Source organism: Ictidomys tridecemlineatus, chromosome 2, assembly GCF_052094955.1.
Source record: "Ictidomys tridecemlineatus isolate mIctTri1 chromosome 2, mIctTri1.hap1, whole genome shotgun sequence".
Lineage (NCBI taxonomy): Eukaryota > Metazoa > Chordata > Mammalia > Rodentia > Sciuridae > Ictidomys > Ictidomys tridecemlineatus.
Genome location: NC_135478.1, coordinates 206,130,061 through 206,153,391, shown reverse-complemented (window position 1 = coordinate 206,153,391; position 23,331 = coordinate 206,130,061). Strand labels below are relative to the sequence as shown.

Below are 23,331 nucleotides of genomic sequence, written 5' to 3'. Positions count from 1 at the left end.
TGAAATAAGCCAATCCCCCAAATCCAAAGGCAAAATATTCTCTCTGATATGCAGATGCTAACTCACAATAAGCAGCGGGGTGGGCAAGGAAGAATAGAAGTTCACTGGATTAGACAAAGTGGAATGAAGGGAAGGGATGGGGGATGGGAATAGGAAAGACTGTAGAATGAATCAGATATAACTTTCATACATTCATATATGAATACATGATCAGTATGATTCCACATCATGTACAACCACAGAATGGGATCCTAATTAAAATAAGTTATACTCCATGTATGTGTAAAATGTCAAAATACACTCTACTGTCATGTATATCTAAAAAGAATTAAGAAAATGTCAGAAAAAACAACAACTTCTCAACAGTTAAAAAAAAAAGGTAATGAAGTAGACTAATTAGATTCTGTCTTTTCCAGATGTGAAACCAGGATTTAATGGAGTGTTAGCTGGCAGTTTGACTAACAGATTTTAAAATACACAGAAGAGGGGCTGGAGATGTGGCTCAAGCGGTAGCGCGCTCGCCTGGAATGCGTGCCGCCCGGGTTCTATCCTCAGCACCACATACCAACAAGGATGTTGTGTCCGCCGAGAACTAAAAGATAAATATTAAAAAAATTCTCTCTCTCTCTCTCTCCTCTCTCACTCTCTCTTTAAAAAAAAATAAATAAAAAAAATACACAGAAGAATGCAGGCAGTAGAGTCCTTGCATAATGAACAGCTTACCTGTTCTACCCAGTGGAAGGTGAGGGAGTTGGCTAGTGGCATCAAAGGTTGACACTGCAGAGACGCGATGAATCATCTTACAGGTAAAGCACTTTGAAGCAACCTGGGAAGCTTATAAAAGCACCAAGAACAGGCCATACACCTCCATTATTTTAGAGTTGCTGATAATAGATTCCTGGCTTCAGGTTGCTTTTGTTTTCCTTGTTTTTTATTTTGTTTTGTCTTGCTTCATCTTTTAAATACCCATGGTGGTTCCATTGCCCATTCCACATTTCATTAGGGCAAATAAATGTTCTTCTACTACACAAGGCAGGGTCCAACCAAATTCTTCACTGGATTCTGAATGACCTTTATGCCCTACATTTTGGGCACCTGGAAGCCAAACAATTTTCAGTGTGATCTTGCTTTGCTGTCATCTACTTTATATAAAATCTGCCCATAGACTCAATATCTTAGGTTAGGCTTCTATTAACTTAGTTAACTTTCTGTCCTTATAACCTGAAGAGCCAATCTGACACAATTTAAAAAATCTAAACCTCTAGTTTCTTCAAACTTCCATTTTCTTTTTATTGCCATTTCTAGTTTCTAGATTAGTGGCTTTCAAACTGGAGTTCCCAGTCCTTTTGCATCAGTATCACTTGGTATGCAAATTCTCCTGTCCCACACCAGACCACTGAACCAGAAACTGAGGCATGTGGCCCAGCACCCTACAGGTTAGAACAAGCCCTAGAGATGGTTTTGATGCACTTACCATTTAGAAACCTCTGCTGTAGAGGCATAAACCAAGGGTAACCACTAATTAGAGGCATTAACGTTAACTAAATCCTTTTCTTTTCTATGAGCCTGTTGCCTCATTTGCAAAATAAGGCAACCTGAAGAGTTTGCTTAGGGCTGCTAAGGTCAAATTTTGTGTGAAATATGATTTGGAAATGGAGCATCTGATTTGAGAGGGTACATTAGGAGAACTACTGAAACAGTGGAATGAAGGGAAGGGAAGGGAGATGGGATGTTGTCACGCTTCTAGTGACAACATTTTCTAGGTGTTCAGTCTAAAATATATTCTTTGTAACTCTCTGTCCATTACCCAGAACTCCCAATATGTTCACCTCATACTGAGATAGGTAAACTAAAATGGGTCCATTTACCCTCAGTAAATGGATACCTGAAAACAAGATAAGTTGTGTCAAGCTTACTCCTTCAGTAAAGATAAACAGAATATTCAATGTATGCTCTAAGAGATTAGACATATTGTTAATTAAAATGTGATCCATCTGAGGAACTTACACAGTGTGCCTACAAATGATTAACTGCTAGAGTGGTTGACCAAAGAGGAACCGTCTGACCTCCAAGTATACAATGGTCTCCATGAGTTCTGATCTTTAATAAAGTTTGTAAATATTTTCCCAATCAACAAAATCTTAACAATGTCTCACCTGCTTAGGAGCCCCCCTTTCAAAAATCATATATTAATAATCATGTGTAAGTTCACTCTTTTCTGAGAGGCAAGGGCCACCCACACTCTCTGTCAGTGCTTTTTACTTTGCTGTCCTTAAATAAATCTTGCTGATGCCTTGCTTACTGACATGGCAGCAATTTTTTTCTGCAACAAATGTAAAAAAAACCTATGTTCCAAATGCAGAATCCCTCTCTTTGAACTCCTTGGACCCCCTCTGGTGATAATTAGTATTGTCTTGGAACAAACAGCTATGAACTGAACATTCCACTTTGAAAACAAGACTAAACTGCCAGAAATAATTTTTACCTTTTTTTTCTATTGTTCTTTGTGTATAGTACTAATTGGACGGGCCCTTTCTATAAGAGAAACCCACACTTTTCCCCCTAAAAGGAACTTATAAGTTTAAAATTTGAGAAGTCCAAGAAATATTTAGAAGCCTGATTTCCTTTTATTGGAAAAACAAATAGCTTTTTTTTTTTTAAAAAAAAAAAAAAAAAGCTCCTGTTCTCAGAGCCACTTCCCATTTTTTAGCCCACAAAATAAAGCCTGCAGAAAGGGGTGAGAATTTATTACAAAACCAGACCCACTTTGAATTATAACTCAGATGTCTACCCCTTCCTCAGCTTCAACTAATGTGTATGCACAAGCAGGCACAGTCATCAGTCTCTCTCTACTGGGGCATGCTCTGAGGTCACAGAGTTCCCCCTCTGCTCCCACTGGGCCACTGCAGGCTACATTTCTCACTGCTCATTAGTCCTCTGAGCCAAATAATGTGCCCTGTATATTGGAGCCAGAGACAGAATAGGTGACTCAGTTCTCTCTTTCCCTGACCTGATTCCTTCTATTTCATCAGGAATCTTTTGTACAGATGTGCAAATGTTTTCTTTGAAAGGTTAGGAACATTTTCATAGGGATTTATACCCGGGGAAAAGGACCTATGTGCTTACTAACTAGGACTTTGCCAGAGGTCTACAGGGACAACATTGAAGCCTGGAGGGCCCTTTACAGAGGGAGGTCTTCTGTGTGACCTCACTGAATCTAGTCCATAGCCCTTCCAGACCAATCTCCACCATCTCCCTCAGGCAGCCAGTCCCTATCTACAGGGTGCAGTTATAAATCCTGGACCTGTTCTCATCCTCACCATGCATTTCATCCAAGTCTGGAGGAGTCCAAGAGACTTGGCCAGGTGTCGTCAAAGCTTTGCTGAGTCCATACTGCAGGCAGCCGACAAGGCTCTTTGCTGCTCTAGGTATTGAGGTCTTCTGTGGCTTGCTTCTTGGATTGCTCCTCAGTATTTTCTCCAGCACGAACCGCTGGCGTATCTGTTCTTTGAGAACCACATTATTAGAATAAGGACATACATATACAACAGACAGCTATTACTTTTCAGAGGTAAAATTAAAAGAAAATATTTCCTTAATATTATGGGTTGAATTGTCTCTTTTTTCCCCACCCCAAATTCATTATGTAGTAGTCCTAACACTTAGTTCCTTTGAGTGTGACCTTATTTGGAAATAGGGTCATTTCAGATGTAATTAGATAAGATGAGGTCATAATGAAGTAGGGTGGGCCCCTATTCTGGTATGATTGATGTTCTTATTAAAGAATGGCCTGTGAAAACACAGACACACATGGGGAGAACATCATTTGAATCCAAAGGCAGAAATCTGGTGATGCATCTACATGCCAAGAAGCAAGAAAGATTTCCAGCAAAGCCCTAGAAGCTAGCAGAGAGCATGGAACAGATTCTTCTGGACAGTGCTCTGAAGGAACCAATCCTGCCGACACCTGACCTGGGGCTTCCAGAAATAGGAGGCCAAACAGTTCTATTGTTCAAGACACCAGTTTGTGGTACTTTGTAATGGAAGCCCTAGAAAAATAAAGACACTTAGGTAGCTATATGCTACTTTTCTCCTCTGAAGTTAGGAACCATACTATTATGTTTGGTCTCTCCCCTCATTCCTGTGGCCTTGGGGATCACCAGAATAATTGGAGCTGCAAGCCTTGTAACAACTGTCTGTGTCACTCAGAAGGGGCTGTGGACTGATCATTGTTGCAAGGATTCCATTGAATTTTTGGTTCTATGAAGCCTCCTTTGGGTGGGACATGGAGCGGAGGATGGGGACAATCTGACCAACACTTCCCCTAATTCTAGAGGGTGTGCATGCATAGGCTGCTTTGTTTCCTTCTAAAAGTCAGTGGCCAGTAAATAAGAATAAAGGACATTTATTTTTATTATCATCAAACTTATCATGTACCTTTCACTTTGTTGATACAGCTAACTTGGTCAGTGAATTTGGTTTAGATTTCTTTTTTTAAAAAATTCTTGATACAAGACCTTTATTGTATATATGTCTTGCAAATATTTTTTCCCCAGTCTGTAGCTTGTATTTTGTTCTCCAGACAGTATCTTTTTTCCTTTTTTTTTTTTAAATTTATATATCAAAGGCCAGGGTCTCCTCAAAGGGGCATCAGCTATATGCAGTACACCATGTCTGCCAGAAGGTGTCGCTTCATTACAGCCGGTGCTGGAAGGAGAGCTCTGATCTTCACTAAATCAATTTCTTCAAAATGTACATCCAAGTAGTTATTGTGTCCAAGAGCATACTTTATCATGTCACTACCCAGAGTAGATTAATCAAGTTTTTAAGTTACTCTTAAAGTTTCCCTGTATTTTTAAAATTAATTCCTTTTACAGTCAGCTATTTAAAAATTCTCAAATAAGTGTTTGTGTTAGGAGATTTTCTAAAGAAGGGATAGAAGGACAATGTATGTTTTACCTTTTTTAAGGATAAAGCCATTATAGGGAATTTAGTCTTAAGGAATCACAATGTTTCGAAAATGTGAGGGCACACTAGGCATCAAAAGGACTGTTTCAGGGACCCAAACCATGTGGCCCACCTACCTTTTCCAGGGGGACTGAGGTGGTGAAAGCCATAGTGGATAAAAGTGCAGGAAAAACCTCTAACAGTACATTGGTAAATGTGGCACATCTTTCCTCAGGTTATTTTTTTCCAATTGGGAGGAAATGATCACAACAAATAGCCTCCAGGCAGAGAGGAAAGCATAGCTCTTCAACCTAGCACCTCTACAGTGTATTCTGGACAGAAGGATATTTTTTTTTTTTTGTACCAGATATAGAACCCAGGGGTGCTTACCCAGAGTCACATTTTATTTCTTATTTTGAGACAGGGTTTCACTGAGTTGCTTAGGGCCTCTCTAAGTCGCTGAGTCTGGCCTTATACTTGTGATTCTCCTGCTTCAGCCTCCAGAGTAACTGGGATTACAGGCACGTGTCATCACTCACATCTGGAGAGGAAAATAATTTTTAAGTCACTCATCTGCTTATAATGACTATTGTCTAAGAATTTTATTTTGTCCAAACTAAAGACAAATTGACAATCAGTGCTTCTGTTATACTCTGTGTAATTAATTGGATAGCTATTGGATTTATCCTCTTTATTGTTGGAAAAACACTATAATGATATGATTTTTAAAAATATGAAGACATTCATAGGTTCTTGAGAAAAATCTAGAATAGTTCTAAAATTTTCTTGAATTATCTTTTTGAATAGGCAGGATAATATGAAAACACTGGCAACATAGTGTTGGTGTGGGGCTCTTGACCCAGTGAATGGTGAGTGTGTTGGTCAGATTTCTACTATTATAACAAACACTTTAACAACTTTAAAAAGAGAATAGATTTATTTTGGGGTCACAGCTTTGAGACTTCAGTCTGTGGTCAGCTGGCCCATTGCTTTGGGCCTGGGGAGGATTGCTTTGGGCACATTACGGTGGGAGCAAGTGGCAAGGAAACTGTTCACCTCGTGGCAGCCAGGAAGTAAAAAGAGGAAGAGAGGAAGGGACCAGGCTTCTAATATCCCCTTCAAGGGTACATCCCCAATGACTGAACATCCTTCCACTAGGACCCATCTCTTAAACATTCTGCAACCTCCCAGTAGGGCCACAGCCTGAGGATCAAGCCTTTAATACATGGGCTTTGGGGGGAACATTTGAAATCCAAACTAGAGTGGTGAGGATCATGGGAATTTCCACCCTCCCTTGTCATTGTTGCTGACAAGGCTATAAAAATCATCCCTTTTATAAATGGGGCTTCCATTCTCTTCTGTGTACATTTACTTTTAACTCTCCTTATTGTATATTGTCAAAAATAGGCTTTGAATCATGATCTGGAACTTCAGGTTCTAAATCAAGCTCTGTTGCTTTCTACAGACAGATGAAAATTGCTGGGAATCTAGATTCTCACTGGTTTAGTAAGTAGACAGTGAAGCTAATGGTGTATTTACATTGGTGCAATGAACACTGATTCTAGTAACAATTCTAACACTTTAGAAAACACACCATATGCACCACTGCAACCCACCAGCTTCATTAACCCTATTTCACAGGACACTGAATTTAAGTAATGGAGGCCATGTTTTCCATAATTCTACCCTATTTTTCATATTTAAGTTTTTAAGTGTCAATTCTATAACTCAGATAGGGATCTATCTGATTTTTGAAAACCAAGTTTGAGGTTGAAATATTTCAGGGAGAATTTGGTTCTTAAATTAAACCCCTATCTCATTACAATACATATAGAGCACAATTTTTCATATCTCTGATCATACACAAAGTAGAGTCACACCATTCATGTCTTCATACATGTACTTAGGCTAATTATGTCCATCTTATTCCACTGTCTTTTCTCTCTCCATGCCCCCTCCCTTCCCTTTGCCCTAGAGTTCATCTAATCCCATGTCCCCCCCACCACATTATGTATCAGCATCCTTAAATCACAGAAAACATTCAGCATTTGGCTTTTTTAGGATTTGCTAACTTCACTTGGCATTATATTCTCCAACTCCATCCATTTACCTGCAAATGCCAAGATTTTAATCTTTTTTATTGTTGAGTAATATTCCTTTGTGCATATATACCACATTTTCTTTATCCATTTATCTACTGAAGGGCATCTAGGTTGGTTCCACAGTTTAGCTATTGTGAATTGTGCTGCTATAAACATTGATGTGGCTGTGTCCCTGTAGTATGCTGTTTTTAAGTCCTTTGGGTATAGACCGAGGAGTGAGATAGCTGAATCAAATGGTGGTTCCATTCCCAGTTTTTTAAGGATTCTTCATACTGCTTTCCATATTGGCTGCACCAATTTGTAGTCCCACCAGCAATGTATGAATGTGCCCTTTTCTCAACTTCCTTGCCAACATTTATTGTTGTTGTGTTCTTAATAGCTGCCATTCTGACTGGAGTGAGATGAAATTTTAGAGTACTTTTGATTTGCGTTCTCCTAATTGCTAGAAATGTTGAACATTTTTTCATATTTGTTGGTTGATTGTATATTTTCTTCTGAGAAGTATCTGTTCAGTTCCTTAGCCCATTTATTAATTGGGTTATTTGGTTTTTTTGGTGTTAAGGTTTCTGAGTTCTTTATGTTTCCTAGAGATTCATGCTCTATCTGATGTGCATGTGGTAAAAATTTGTTCCTAATTGTAGGCTCTCTCTTCACCTCACTGATTGTTTCTTTTGGTAAGAAGAATCTTTTTAGTTTGAATTCCCCCATTTATTGATCCTTGATTTTAATTCTTGTGCTATAGGAATCGTAATAAGGAAGTTGAATCTGACATGATGGAGATTGAGCCTACTTTTTCTTATAATACATGCAGTGTCTCTGGTTTAATTCCTAGGTCCCTGATCCACTTTGATTTGAATTTTGTGCATGGTGAGAGATAGGGGTTTAACTTCATTTTGTTGCATGTGGATTTCCAGTTTTCCTAGCACCATTTGTTGAAGAGGCTATCTTTTCTCCAATGTATGTTTTTGGCAACTTTGTCTAATATAAGATAACTGTAATTATGTGGGTTAGTCTCTGTGTCCTCTATTCTGTACCATTGGTCTACCAGTCTGTTTTTGTGCCAATAACATGCTTTTTTTGTTGTTGTTACTATTGTTCTGTAGTATAGTTTAAGGTCTGGTATAGTGATGCCACCTGCTTCACTCTTCTTGCTAAGGATTGCTTTAGCTATTCTCTTATTTTTTTCAGAAGAATTTTATGACTGCTTTTTCTATTTCTATGAAGAATGACATTGGGATTTTGATTGGGATTGAATTAAATTTGTACAGTGCTTTTGGTAGTATGATAATTTTTATCACCATCTATCCTAGCTGGCAACCTAATGCTGGGTTCTTAAGTTATAGGAATCTGACTATTCCTATAATTTAAGAAAATGATGAAGAAAGCACGCAACCACACCAAAGTACCTTTTCAAAATCTGTGGATGGCTCTCGACCTTAGAGGTTTGTGGAAAGAGAGAGAGCCAGTAGAAATTTTTTATTCTTCTATAGGGGACACAGAAGGGGAGGTTCCCTGGACCATTCTGTCCCCAAAAGGGCAAAAGGGTAGGGTTACAAAGGAACAAATGAGTGTAACTCAACCCCACTGGGTGACACCTACTCCTTGATGAAGGTAAAGCCTAAGTTATTGAGAAATACAATAATTAATTGTTCGATATCTCTTGCTCAGGACTTAAGGGCTTGTATTTCCAGAGCTGTTCCCGACACATTTTGATAATATTAATTCTGCCTATCCAAGAACAAGGTAGAAGGTAGATCTTTCCATCTTCTAAGGTCTTCTTTAATTTCTTTATTTAGTGTTCTGTAGTTTTTGTTGTAGAGGTGTTTGATACTATTATAAATGGGGTAGTTTTCTTCAATTCCCTTTCAGAGGATTTGTCACTGATATATGGAAATGCCTTTGATTTATGAGTGTTGATTTTATATCCTTCTACTTTGCTGAATTAATTTACTAGTTCTAGAAATTTTCTGCTGGAGTTTTTTGGGTCTAGTAGGTATAGAATCACATCATCGGCAAATAGTATTAATTTGAGTTCTTCTTTTTCTATCCATATTCTGCCACACGACCTGTGCTGGCTTCATGAAAGAAGGTTCGATTCATGAGTAAACGCTAGGGAGTTTTAAACTAAAGAGACGGACTCTAATTACCTTTAATACCAGCTCTGGGATGGCTTCTCCTAGCTCCCACCTCCAGCCACCTAAAGTGATGGTGAGGTGTGGGAAGCCATTCTGACACCTGATTGTGCAGCTTTCGTTAAGGGTCTGAGGCATTCTGGCTGTGTCGGAACTTTCCCAGCCCTTTCCTGATGAGAGAACCTGTCCATGTGGGGGAATGACTGACCACTGACCCCAGGGGCCCAATCACTGACCCTGACCTTGGAGTGTGGTCCCCCCTCAACCTTCATTGGATGGAATTCTCCCCTGAATTTCTTGTTCCCCAATAAAAAGCTACTCCCAGGCGTGTTCTCTCTCTCTCTCCTGCTAGCCCTGAGTAATCCTTGCTGCCCTGCTGGGCAGTTAGAGGAGGGAACCAGAGAGGGGAGCCGTCTCGGACCTGGCAATAGAAATAAGGTAACTGAGTCTGTGTGTTTTATTTCAATCTCTTCTATCTAACTTTTATGCCAAGAACCTCATTAATGAAACCATTGCACTGGCCGCTTGGTGGAATTGGCGCCCAACGTGGGGCATTCTAGATTAGTTAGATTGAGTGGGAGCGTGCTATAATGATAATGATAAAAATAAAGATAAAGGAAGAGGTGACAATTTGGGTCACAAAAGTACCTGGAGATAGTGAAGGAAAGAGATGTTAAATTAATTAAAATGGGAAATTCAACTTCTACGGGTAAGGAAATGTATCTGACTATTTTAGACAGAAATCAGAAAGGAAAACAGATAAAGAAAACTCAGTTATTACAATTCTTAAAGATTATAGGTAAATATTGTCCTTGGTTTTGTGAACAAGAGTCTCCAAATTTACTTACTTGGGAGAAATTAGGAAGGAAGTTACAAAAGGTCTGTCTTTCTAATGAACTACCTGGAGGCATAGAAAATATTCAGAAAATTTGGACAGCTCTAGAAGTTTGTCTTTTTGAATATATGGGCCAGAGTTCGTGGCCCCCTGAGGACCTCTTAAAAGGCATTCAAGGAGCTATTAGGTCTATTCAAATGGAAAATCCGCCTGAGGCTAAGTTAATTCCCTTTCCCTCAAGCCATATAAAAACAAAGGCACTAGGGGCCAAGCCAAAGGTTAAAAATGTGAACTTAAACTTGCAAGATCAGGCTAGCCCACAGGGAGATTGTAGAGAGTAACATCAGAGAGGAGAAACATCCAAAATCCTAGAAAGCCCTCTGGAAGAGGTAGACAATCTTCCTGGGGAAGAAAATCCGAAAGAGATTCCTAGAGGGGCTCAGAGTTCTTCTCTGCCACGTGGTTTAGAAACCCAATTTCAAAATGGCGACAGCGCAGAATCTAACCATGGCTCCCAATCTGAGGGAGAAGAATCAGACGTTGAAATTCAGGACTTACAGAGAAATTTTAACAGGCTGCGTTTAACACCGCCTGCCCAGGCTATTCAAATTCAGCCAGTACCTGCTAAAAGGACAAAATTTAACAGGTGCGCTGGATTAACAATGACTTTTCTTACCCCAGTCCAGCAAGGTATTAAGAAGGCTCAAGAATCGGGGGAAGATACTAACGGTTTTCAACTTTTTCCAGTTTTTGAGCAAGTTAATGAGCAAGATCAGAGAGTTAGAGTTCATGCTGTAGTCCCATTTAAAACCATTAAGGAACTAAAAAGTGCATGTCCAAATTTCCCTTTTGTACAGAACCTGATAGAAAATATTTGCTCACAGCCCCTTTCTCCTAGCGATTGGATTTCTTTAGCCAGATCTTGTCTGAGCGGGGGAGATTTCTTACTTTGGAGGACTTATTGGACTGATTTTTGTACTGAACAGGCAAAAAAGAACAAAAGACAGGATATAGAAATGCCAATAGAGCTGTTTCTAGGGACCGGTGATTTCGCTGATTTAGAAAGACAGTTAAATTATGATTTTGTAGTATACAATCAAATAACTGATTGTGCAAAACGTGCTTGGAGACAGATCATCTCCAAGGACCAATCCAATTTAGTTCTTACCAAAATCAGACAGGGTGCCAGTGAAACTTATTCAGATTTCATAGTCCGATTGTATCAGGCTACAAACAGGTCCATTGAGGACCCGGGAGCAAGCAAGTTCATTGTTAGGCAATTGGCATTTGAAAACGCAAATAAATACTGTCAGGATATTCTCAGGCCGCACCGTAAAAAAAGAACAATCTCTGAGTATATCCGCCTATGTTCTGACATAGACGCTACTCATTTGCAGTCAGTAGCCCTAGCTGCAGCACTAAAAGAAACTTTGAGGCCACAGGATTTAAGACAAAAGTCCCGTGGGAGATATTACGTTTGTGGAAAAAATAATAATTTTGCGCACGAGTGTCGCATGCGTGATTTTAAGTTCAGGGCTCCATCTACTGGCGATAATAGATATTGCAGGATTCAGACCCACGTGGCAGATCAAGATGGCGCAGATAAGCCTGCCTTCTTGTCATCATTTCTGCCTGACCAGAACACAAACTTCCAGTCCCGGGCCGAGAATGAGGAAGTAGGTGGTCACCCAATGTGACGTCATCGCGCCGACCATGGGGGCCGCCATCTTTAATTTTACCGGAGCGGAACAAAGCTTCCGTACAAACCCCTAATGATTTTCAAGGCTTTTAAGAGATATTAATTGGCTAAAGCCATCCTTAAAACTAACTACTTCTGAGTTAAGTCCTTTATTTCAGATATTACAAAGAAATCCTTCTCCAACCTCTCCATGTCAGCTAACCTTAGAGGCTAAAACAGCTTTTAAAAAAGTTAAAAATGCAATTAAAAATGTACAGCTTACTAAAATTGATCCTAAAGAAATAGTGTATTTATTAATATTTCCAACTGAGCATACCCCAATAGGAGCCATATGGAAAAGATTAGGAGTTATTGAGTGGATTTATTTATCCCACTCCCCTCAAAAAACATTAATTCCTTTTCATGATTCTATAGCTCAATTAGTAATTAAAGGTAAAACTAGCATTTTACAATTAATTGGATCTGAGCCTGATATCATAATTATTCCATTTTCTGTTCAATAGACTAATTGGCTTTTTCAAACTTCTAGCTCATGGCAGATAGCTTTTGCTGATTTTCCTGGCCAGATAGGTAGCCATTATCCTCGTGATAAGATTATACAATTTACATCATTAACATCACTTATTTTTCCAAAGATTGTACGTACACATCCTATAGATGAAGCTTTATCGGTGTTCATGGATGGTTCTAACTCAGGTAAAGCAGGTTTTTATAGTCGTGTTCATACAGAGGTAATACAAACTTCTTATACTTCTACCCAAAGAGCAGAGCTTCAAGCTCTGATTTGTGCCTTAGATTACTTTTCGAATGAGCCTATTAATATTTATTCTGACAGCTTATATGCAGTCAGAGTTACCAAAAATATTGAAACTTCAGTTATTGGGTATACTTCATCACAGGAGTTATTTAAATTATTTCATAATTTACAAAATACAGTGCTAATGTGAAAGTACCCATGTTTCATAGAACACATACGTGCCCATACTAATCTTCCTGGACCTCTAGTTTCAGGTAATGACAAAATTGATAAGTTAGCAGCTTTTTGCCAACAGATGTCTTCATATGACTGTGCACTAACTTCCCATTCCTTGCATCATCAAAATACTTCTAGCTTACGTAAAAAATTTAATATTACCAGAGAACAAGCTCGTCAAATTGTAAGCCAATGCCCTAAGTGTGTTATTCACACTCCATCTCTGCCATCAGGGGTAAATCCCCGTAGATTAAAACCAAATCAAATATGACAAATAGATGTAACTCATATTCCTCAATTTGGTAAACAATGTTATGTACATGTCATAGTGGACACTTATTCTAGATTTATTTTTGCCACAGCACGTACTAAGAAAAATACTTAACATGTAATTTCTCATTGCTTAGCAGCTTTTTCCGTTTTAGTGTGCCCTATGCAGATTAAAACAGATAATGCTCCAGTTTACATAAGCTCTTCTTTTCAACAATTTTGCCAAGAGTTTAAAATTAATCATAAAACAGAAATTCCTCATAACCCCCAAGGTCAAGCCATTGTGGAATGAGCTCATTTATCTATTAAGCTTCAATTACAAAAATTAAAAGGGGGGAATAGGTTTGTGACTCCCCAAAATAGCCTTAATCATGCCTTGTTTGTTTTAAATTTTTTAAACTGTGACACAGAAGGTCACACTGCTGCTGAGAGACAAATGTCTCCCTCAGTAACAGGCCCTTTAGGCAGAGTTTTGTGGAAAGATTTACAGACTGGTCAGTGGAAAGGTCCAGATCCGGTGATAATGTGGGGCAGAGGTCATGCTTGTATTTTCCCAGAAAGTGCTTTCCGTCCTATTTGGGTGCCTGAACGTGCTATCAGACATGGAAGAGATAGAACCGAGATTCAAGCGACTGAGGATCGACCCGGAGGAGCCCCTACCCAGAAGGAGGAGATATCAGAAAAGGATGAAGAAAGACCAGATTGAACCAGCTGAAAAGCTGATTTCATGGGAGGATGTGAAGAAGCTAACAACCCAGGCTTCCCGAATACTTCGACGCCTAGGAAAGAACAGGACCCCAGTGATGATGGTAGCAACAGTAATTGCCCTGCTGGGCTGTCAGGGAAAGGGGAATCAAGTAGACACTTACTGGACATATTTCCCAGATCCACCCCTGGTACACCCAGCTGTGTGGATTGGAGAATCTATTCCAGTATTTACTAATGACTCATTCATGATGGGAGGATTTACAGATACTCATATTACTCCCAATCATGTGACTAGATTTAATTATTCTGGCTACAGTGCCCAATTACCTTTGTGTTGGTCACATGATAAACATGCTGTCTGAAAGTATCATTTGAAGAAAAAACAGCCATTGGTAGACCTAGACTGACAAATAATTCTATTTATGGGGACTTAAAACCTTATACTAGATCAGTAATTAAGATGGGACTTTCCCATAACAAGCCAGTCATTTCTGCAAAACCTCCACCAATACCCCACTGTCCAAATAGTTCTACAATTGAGATTGGCACCTTTCCTAGAAGGATGGATTGCGTAAATGCCTTTCCTATACAACATAAGGTGTCTAAAGATAGTGGGTATATTTTAGACTGGTCTCTAAAAATTGATGAGACAATTACGAAGAAATTATGCTATTACACCTGCAGGATTTGTTAGTAATATTTTGACTTACAGTGAAGGAGGTGTTCAAAAAGATATTTGGCGTTTAATTGCTGCCTCAGAATTTTTACATTTTACAGATAAACCTTTACCAAAATTTGCCAGCAAGAACTGTAAAGAGGGATCTTGCTATGGCTTACAGGCCTGTGTCCAATCTCCTTATGTTTTAATTATTGGAAATGTAAAAGTTAAATGGATAGATGACAGATATATTGTTACTTGTAATAAGTGCAACCTAACCAATTGTATTACTAGGTATAATGGAGGAAAAGGAGTCCTGATACTTCATCAGCCCTCTTTTGTTTTATTACCTGCTAATATTTCAGAGCCATGGTATGCTGATGCTGGTTTACAAGTCTTGCAGCAAATTCATGCCCAGCTAACAAGACCTAAAAGTGCTATTGGAGTCATAATTGTTGGTGTTTTAGTGCTGGTCTCTTTTATTGCCTCAACTGTCTCTGCATCTCTGACATTGTCTCAGAATATTCAGCATGCAAAATTTCTTTTTTTTTTATTGTTGGTCATTCAAAACATTACACAGTTCTTAATACATCATATTTCACAGTTTGATTCAAGCGGGTTATGAACTCCCAACTTTACCCCGTATACATATTGCTGTATCACATCAGTTACCCTTCCATTGATTGACATATTGCTTTTCTAGTGTCTGATGTATTCTGCTGTCAGTCCTATTCTCTATTATCCCCCCTCCCCTCCCCTCCCCTCCCCTTTTCTCTCTCTACCCCTTCTACTGTAAATCATTTCTTCCATTTGTATTATCTTGTCTTACTCCTCCTTTCCTCTTATATATCATTTTGTATAACCCTGAGGATTGCCTTCCATTTCCATGCAATTTCCCTTCTCACTCCCTTTCCCTCCTACCTCTCATCCCTGTTTAATGTAAATCTTCTTCTCAAGCTCTTCGTCCCTACCCTGTCCTTGTTTACTCCCCTTATATCAAAGGGGTCATTTGGTATTTGTTTTTTAACGATTGACTAGCTTCACTTAGCATAATCTGCTCTAATGCCATCCATTTCCCTCCAAATTCTATGATTTTGTCGTTTCTTAATGCAGAGTAATACTCCATTGTGTATAAATGCCACATTTTTTTTATCCATTCATCTATTGAAGGGCATCTAGGTTGGTTCCACAATCTTGCTATCGTGAATTGTGCTGCTATGAACATCGATGCAGCAGTGTCCCTGTAGCATGCTCTTTTTAAGTCTTTAGGGAATAGACTGAGATGGGGAATAGCTGGGTCAAATGGTGGTTCCATTCCCAGCTTTCCAAGAAATCGCCATACTGCTTTCCAAATTGGCTGCACCAATTTGCAGTCCCACCAACAATGAACACCCTCTCCAGCACTTATTGTTGTTTGACTTCTTAATGGCTGCCAATCTTACTGGAGTGAGATGGTATCTTAGGGTAGTTTTGATTTGCATTTCTCTGACTGCTAGCGATGGTGAGCATTTCTTCATGTACTTATTGATTGATTGTATGTCCTCCTCTGAGAAGTGTCTGTTCAGGTCCTTGGCCCATTTATTGATTGGGTTATTTGTTATCTTATTGTCTAATTTTTTGAGTTCTTTGTATATTCTGGTTATTAGGGCTCTATCTGAAGTGTGTGGATTAAAGATTTGTTCCCAGGATGTAGGCTCCCTATTTATCTCTCTTATTGTTTCTTTTGCTGAGAAAAAAATTTTAGTTTGAGTAAGTCCCATTTGTTGATTCTAGTTGTTAACTCTTGTGCTATGGGTGTCCTATTGAGGAATTTGGGGCCCGATCCCACAGTATGTAGATCGTAGCCAACTTTTTCTTCTATCAGATGCCGTGTCTCTGATTTAATATCAAGCTCCTTGATCCATTTTGAGTTAACTTTTGTGCATGGCGAGAGATAGGGATTCAGATTCATTTTGATGCAAATGGATTTCCAGTTTTCCCAGCACCATTTGTTGAAGATGCTATTCTTCCTCCATTGCATGCTTTTAGCCCCTTTATCAAATATAAGGTAGTTGTAGTTTTGTGGATTGGTTACTGTGTCCTCTATTCTGTACCATTGGTCCACTCGCCTGTTTTGGTACCAGTACCATGCTGGTTTTGTTACTATTGCTCTGTAGTATAGTTTGAAGTCTGGTATCGCTATACCACCTGATTCACACTTCCTGCTTAGCATTGTTTTTGCTATTCTTGGTCTTTTATTATTCCATATGAATTTCATGATTCTTTTATCTATTTCTACAAGAAATGCTGTTGGGATTTTGATTGGCATTGCATTGAACTTATAGAGAACTTTTGGTAATATCACCATTTTGATGATGTTAGTTCTGCCTATCCATGAGCGGGGTATATTTCTCCATCTTCTAAGGTCTTCTTCTATGTCTTTCTTTAGGGTTCTGTAATTTTCATTATATAAATCTTTCACCTCTTTTGTTAGGTTGATTCCCAAGTATTTTATTTTTTGGGGGGATATTGTGAATGGAGTAGTTGTCCTCATTTCCGTTTCAGAGGATTTGTCGCTGATATACAGGAATGCCTTTGATTTATGCGTGTTGATCTTATATCCTGCCACTTTGCTGAATTCATTTATTAGCTCTAATAGCTTCTTTGTAGACCCTTTTGGGTCTGCTAGGTATAGGATCATATCATCTGCAAATAGTGATAATTTAAGTTCTTCTTTTCCTATTTTTATGCCTTTAATTTCTTTCGTCTGTCTAATTGCTCTGGCCAGTGTTTCAAGGACTATGTTGAATAGAAGTGGTGAGAGAGGGCATCCCTGTCTTGTACCAGATCTTAGAGGGAATGCCTTCAATTTTTCTCCATTCAGAATGATGCTGGCCTGTGGCTTATCATAGATTGATTTTACAATGTTGAGGTATGTTCCAGTTATCCCTAATTTTTCTAGAGTTTTGAACATAAAGTGATGCTGAACTTTGTCAAATGCTTTTTCTGCATCTATCGAGATGATCATATGGTTCTTATTTTTAAGTCTATTGATGTGGTGAATAACATTTATTGTTTTCCGTATATTGAACCAGTCTTGCATCCCAGGGATGAATCCTACTTGATCATGGTGTATAATTTTTTTGATATGTATTTGAATCCGATTCACCAGAATTTTATTGAGGATTTTTGCGTCAAGGTTCATTAGAGATATTGGTCTGTAGTTTTCTTTCTTTGAAGTGTCTTTGTCTGGTTTCGGAATCAGGGTGATGTTGGCCTTGTAGAATGAATTTGGAAGTTCTCCCTCTTTTTCTATTTCCTGAAATAGCTTGAAAAGTATTGGTGTTAGTTCCTCTTTAAAGGTTTTGTAAAACTCTGCTGTATACCCATCCAGTCCTGGGCTTTTCTTAGTTGGTAATCTTTTGATGGTTTCTTCTATTTCCTCTATTGTTATTGGTCTGTTTAGGTTGTCTATATCCTCCTGACTCAATCTGGGCAGATCATAAGACTTAAGGAATTTATCTATGCCTTCACTATCTTCTATTTTATTGGAGTATAAAGATTCAAAATAATTTCTGATTATCTTCTGTATTTCTGAAGTGTCTGTTGTGATATTGCCTTTTTCATCCCGTATGTTAGTAATTTGAGTTCTCTCTCTTCTTCTCTTCGTTAGCATGGCTAAGGGTCTGTCGATTTTATTTATTTTTTCAAAGAACCAACTTTTAGTTTTGTCAATTTTTTCAATTGTTTCTTTTGTTTCGATTTCATTAATTTCAGCTCTGATTTTAATTATTTCTTGCCTTCTACTTCTTTTGCTGTTGTTTTGCTCTTCTTTTTCTAGGACTTGAGATGAAGTAAGAGATCATTTATTTGTTGTTTTTTTCTTTTTTTTGAGGAATGAACTCCAAGCAATTAATTTTCCTCTTAGACCTGCTTTCAATGTGTCCCATAGATTCCGATATGTTGTGTCTGTGTTTTCATTTAACTCTAGGAAGTTTTTAATTTCCTCCTTGATGTCTTCTAAAACCCATTGATCATTCAACATCCTATTGTTCATTCTCCAAGTGATGCTTGATTTTTCCTTCCTTCTTTTATCATTGATTTTCAGTTTTGTTCCATTATGATCAGATAAGATGCATGGTATTATCTCTACCTCTTTATATTGTCTAAGAGTTGCCCTGTGACATAATATATGGTCTATTTTTGAGAAGGTTCCATGTGCTGCTGAGAAAAAGGTGTAACTACTTGATGTTGGGTGGTATAGTCTATATATGTCAATTAAGTCTAGGTTGTTAATTGTGTTATTGAGTTCTATAGTTTCCTTATTTAACTTTTGTTTGGAAGATCTGTCCAGTGGTGAGAGAGGTGTGTTGAAGTCTCCCATGATTATTGTATGGTGATCTATTAGACTCTTGAACTTGAGAAGAGTTTGCTTAATGAACATAGCTGCACCATTATTTGGGGCATATATATTTATGATTGTTATGTCTTGTTGGTGTATGGTTCCCTTGAGCAGTATGAAGTGTCCTTCTTTATTTCTTTTGATTAACTTTGGCTTGAAATCTATTTTATTAGATATGAGTATGGACACTCCTGCTTGTTTCCGCAGTCCATATGAGTGGTATGATTTTTCCAAACCTTTCACCTTCAGTCTATGAATATCTTTTCCTATCAGATGCGTCTCCTGTTGGCAGCATATTGTTGGGTCTTGTTTTGTGATCCATTCTACTAGCCTGTGTCTCTTAATTGGTGAGTTTAAGCCATTAACATTTAGGGTTATTATTGAGATATGGTTTGTTCTTCTAGCCATATTTGTTTATTGATGTTACTAAACCTGATTTGTTATTCTCTTTGACTACTTTCCCCCCTTTACTGTCCTACCTCCCATTGTTGGTTTTCAATGTTATTGTCCATTTCCTCTTCCTGTAATGTTTTGCTAAGGATTTTTTGAGGAGATGGTTTTCTAGCTGCGAATTCTTTTAACTTTTGTTTATCATGGAAGGTTTTAATTTCATCTTCTATCCTGAAGCTTAATTTTGCCGGATACACGATTCTTGGTTGGAACCCATTTTCTTTCAGTGTTTGAAATATGTTATTCCAGGATCTTCTAGCTTTCAGAGTCTGTGTTGAGAGATCAGCTGTTATCCTGATTGGTTTGCCCCTAAATGTAATCTGCTTTATTTCTCTTGCAGCTTTTAAAATTCTCTCCTTATTCTGTATGTTGGACATCTTCATTATAATGTGTCTAGGTGTGGATCTCTTATGATTTTGCACATTCGGCGTCCTGTAGGCTTCTAGGATTTGGGATTCTGTCTTATTCTTCAAGTCTGGGAAGTTTTCTCATATTATTCCACTGAATAGACTGTTTATTCCTTTGGTATGGAGCTCTGTGCCTTCCTGTATCCCAATGACTCTTAAATTTGGTCTTTTGATATTGTCCCATAATTCTTGGATGTTCTGCTCATGGTTTCTTAGCAGACTTGTTGAGCTGTCTATGTTCTTTTCCAGTTGAAATACTTTGTCTTCATTGTCTGATGTTCTCTCTTCTAAGTGATCTACTCTGCTGGTATAATTCTCAATTGAGTTTTTAAGTTGGTTTATTGTTTCCTGCATTTCTAGGATTTCTATTTGTTTGTTTTTATTACCTCTATCTCCCTGTGAAATTGATCTTTTACTTCCTGGATTTGTTTGTCAATGTGATCTTTCATTGTCTGATTTTGCTGTCTCATGTCTTCCTTGGGACTCCACATCATCTGAAGCATATATATCCTGAACTCTTTATCTGACATTCCATCTGTTGCAGCTATTACCTCTTTTAAAGTTGAGTTGACCTGCATTGCTTGTGGTCCTTTCTTTCCTTGTCTTTTCATGCTGCTCACGTTTCTTTCTGCTTGGTGAAACTGTTGTGTTTATGAGATTTTCCCCCTAATTATTTATATTGCTCTTGTATAGTTGAAAAATCTCCCTTGCAGGGTGGGTAGTGGCTGTGCTCCTCCTCTAGTTGGGGTGATATCAATACCGCGCTGGCGGGCCACTAGGCCTGCTCTGCCGGTTGTTCACAGGTCTGCCGACCCTGCGGGTGCGAGTGGCGGCTCTGCTCTGCCCCCCCTCCAATTGTGGTGATATGACTATCACCCCCTCGGGTCGTTGGGCCTGATCCGGATGCGGGCGGCTGCTCTGCTCTGCCCCTACTTCAATTGGAGTGGCGTGTCTACCATGCTGGCAGGCCTCTAGGCCTGTTCCGTTGGTGGGTCTCAGGTCTGTCTGACTCTGGCAGTAAGGGGATTTGCGTGTCGAGAGTCCTTTGGTCCTTGCGGTCACGCCCACAGAGAGATTTCGAAGTTTCCCGGTTGTTCGCCAGGTGGGTGGGGCTATTAGCAGAGCCCGGAGGGCATGGCCATGTGCTGGGCCATGTGGGGACCCTTCTAGCTGAGTCGGGCCACCGGGAGCCACCTGAAGAGCGGGGTAGCTGTGTCTGCGTGGTTAAGATCCGGGCGGGTGGTTTGGCTGTTCGTTGAGCGAGAGCAGGGCCTCCTGGGAGAGCCAGTATGGCAGAGGCGTCTGCCGGTTTGGGCTGCCACTCCGCTCCAAGCTGCCGCCGCTTTCAGAAGCTGCTGGTGGTTGCGGGATTGGATCTCTGCGCCCGCCGGGGGGGCCACCTGTAGAGCCGGATAGCTGCGACCGCGTGGTTAGGAACCGGGCAGGTGAGGCGGCTGCTCCCAGAGCAAGCACTAGGCCTCCCAGGGGATCCCGGGTGGCAGAGGCCGACTGCCGGTTCGGGCAGGGCGGGCCACGTCGCTCTGTGTGTCCGCCTCTTGCAAAAGCGGCTGCTGGTTGCAGGACTTGACTTCTGCACCCACCGCGTGGCCTCCTGTCTAGCCGGGTAGCTGTGGCCGCGTGGTTAGGGACCGGGTGGGTGAGGCGGCTGCTCCCAGAGCGAGCACTAGGCCTCCCAGGGGAGCCCGGATGGCGGAGCCCGAATTCCGGTTCGGGCGGGGCGGGCCAAGTCGCTCCGGGTGTCCACTGCTTGCAAAAGAGGCTGCTGGTTGCAGGACTTGATTTCTGCACCCGCCACGGGGCTACCTGTAGAGCCGGGTAGCTGTGGCTGTGTGGTTAGGAACCGGGCGGGTGAGGCGGTCCTCCCAGAGTGAGAGCTAAGCCTCCCGGGGGAGCCGCTTGCCGGAGCGGCTGATGGCTGGGGGACTAGACCTCTGTGCCCGAGTGGCCGTCCAAGATCCACTTCTCTGGGACAAACTGTCACTTCCAATAAACCTACCAGTTCACGGCAGCTCTCCTCTTAAGGGAATTATGCTAGAAGTTCCTCCGTAGGTAGGCTGCCACTGTTCCGATGGGTCTTTCTTATCCCGTTAAAGTGGAGACGTTGGAATCGCTGCTTCCTCGCTGGCCGCCATGTTGGATCCCCCAAAATTTCTTAATAATTTAGCTCAAAATACTTCCAAGGCTCTGCATAATCAAGTAAATATTGATGAAAGGATTGAAATTAAATTAAACGCCTTAGAGGCGACTGTTTATAGACATAGGTAATGAACTTTCAGCCTTAAAATTTAAAGAAAGGTTTAAATGCCATGCTAATTATAAATATGTGTTACAGCTGCCAAGTACAATGCTTCTCTCTGGGATTGGGAGAAGGTTAAAAACCATTTATTAGGTATTTGGCAAAATAGTAATAATAGCTTGGATATTCTGGAACTTCATCACCATATCCAAGACATTCAAAATAATATAGCTGATTTTTCAGATCCTTCTTCTTTGGCTAACCAAATATTTAAGGAGTTAAATGGATTCAACCCTGGAAATATTCTTAAACACTCCGCTTGGTACATTATTGGATTATTCTCTTTGCTGTTAATTCTCTTTTGTGTTGTAACCATAGGATGGTGAGTCTTCGGAGCAAGAATACAGAAACTCCAGAGAATGAACCGCCGCCTCATTGTTAAGAAAAGGAAAGGGGAATATGTGGGAAGCCATCCTGACACGTGATTGGGCGGCTCCTGTTAAGGGTCTGAGGCGTTATGGCTGTGTAGGAACTTCCCTGGCCCTTTCCTGATGAGAGAACCTGTCCGTGTGGGGGTGTGACTGACCACTGACCCCAGGGGCCCAATCCCAATCCCAATCCCGACCCTGACCTTGGAGTGCGGTCCCCCCTCAACATTCATTGGATGGAATTCTCCCCTGAATCTCTTGTTCCCCAATAAAAAGCTACTCCCAGGCATGTTCACTCTCTCTCTCCTGCTAGCCCTGAGTAATCCTTGCTGCCCTGCTGGGCGGTTAGAGGAGGGAACCAGAGAGGGGAGCCGTCTCGGACCTGGCAATAGAAATAAGGTAACTGAGTCTGTGTGTTTTATTTCAATCTCTTCTAGCTAACTTTTATGCCAAAAACCTCATTAATGAAACCATTGTGCTGGCCACATGGTGGAGCGAAGTTTACAGAAGAGACTAGCGAGAGAGGGAGAACACGCCAGGGAGTGGACATTTTTTGGGGAACAAAAAATTCCAGGGAAAATCCCATCCAATGAAGGTTAAGGGGGGTAGCATCCCAAGATCAGGGGTGGCGATTGGGTCTTCGGGGCAGTGGCCAGACACGCCTCTGCATGGACAAGCCCTGGGACCTGGAGAAGGGTGGGGAAAGCTCTGACACAGATGTGTCTAAGCACCTCTCACCAGCCAGGGAGGTAACTCAAATCATGTGTGAGGATGGCCTCCCACACCATATCAGTTTAATTTCTTTTGTCTAATTGCTCTGGCCAGTGTTTCCAGAACTATGTTAAATAGAAGTGGTGAAAGAAGGCATCCCTGTCTTGTTCCAGTTTTTAGAGGAAATGCTTTTCAATTTTTCTCCATTTAGAATGATGTTGGCCTGAGGCTTAGCATAGATAGCTTTTAAGATATTGAAATATGTTCCTGTTATCCCTAGTTTTCTTAGTGTTTTGAACATGAAGGAGTGCTGTATTTTGTCAAATGATTTTTTGGCATCTATTGAGATGATCATATGGTTCTTATCTTTAAG

At 40.2% G+C, this 23,331-nt stretch overlaps 1 long non-coding RNA gene across 2 annotated transcripts in view; it reads right to left on the bottom strand.

Annotated features, from left to right (window-relative positions):
- Positions 1-589: 589 nt before the first annotated feature.
- LOC144370328 (uncharacterized) overlaps positions 590-23,331 on the bottom strand; it is a 40,652-nt gene continuing 17,910 nt past the window's right edge. The window contains exons 2-4 of one of the 2 annotated variants that reach the window (XR_013430308.1): positions 5,338-5,488; positions 3,321-3,506; positions 590-1,095 (exon numbers count right to left, since the gene is read on the bottom strand). This is a non-coding gene — a long non-coding RNA (uncharacterized LOC144370328). The remainder of the gene's footprint in view (positions 1,096-3,320; positions 3,507-5,337; positions 5,489-23,331) is intronic. The other variant, XR_013430306.1, reaches the window with a different exon arrangement.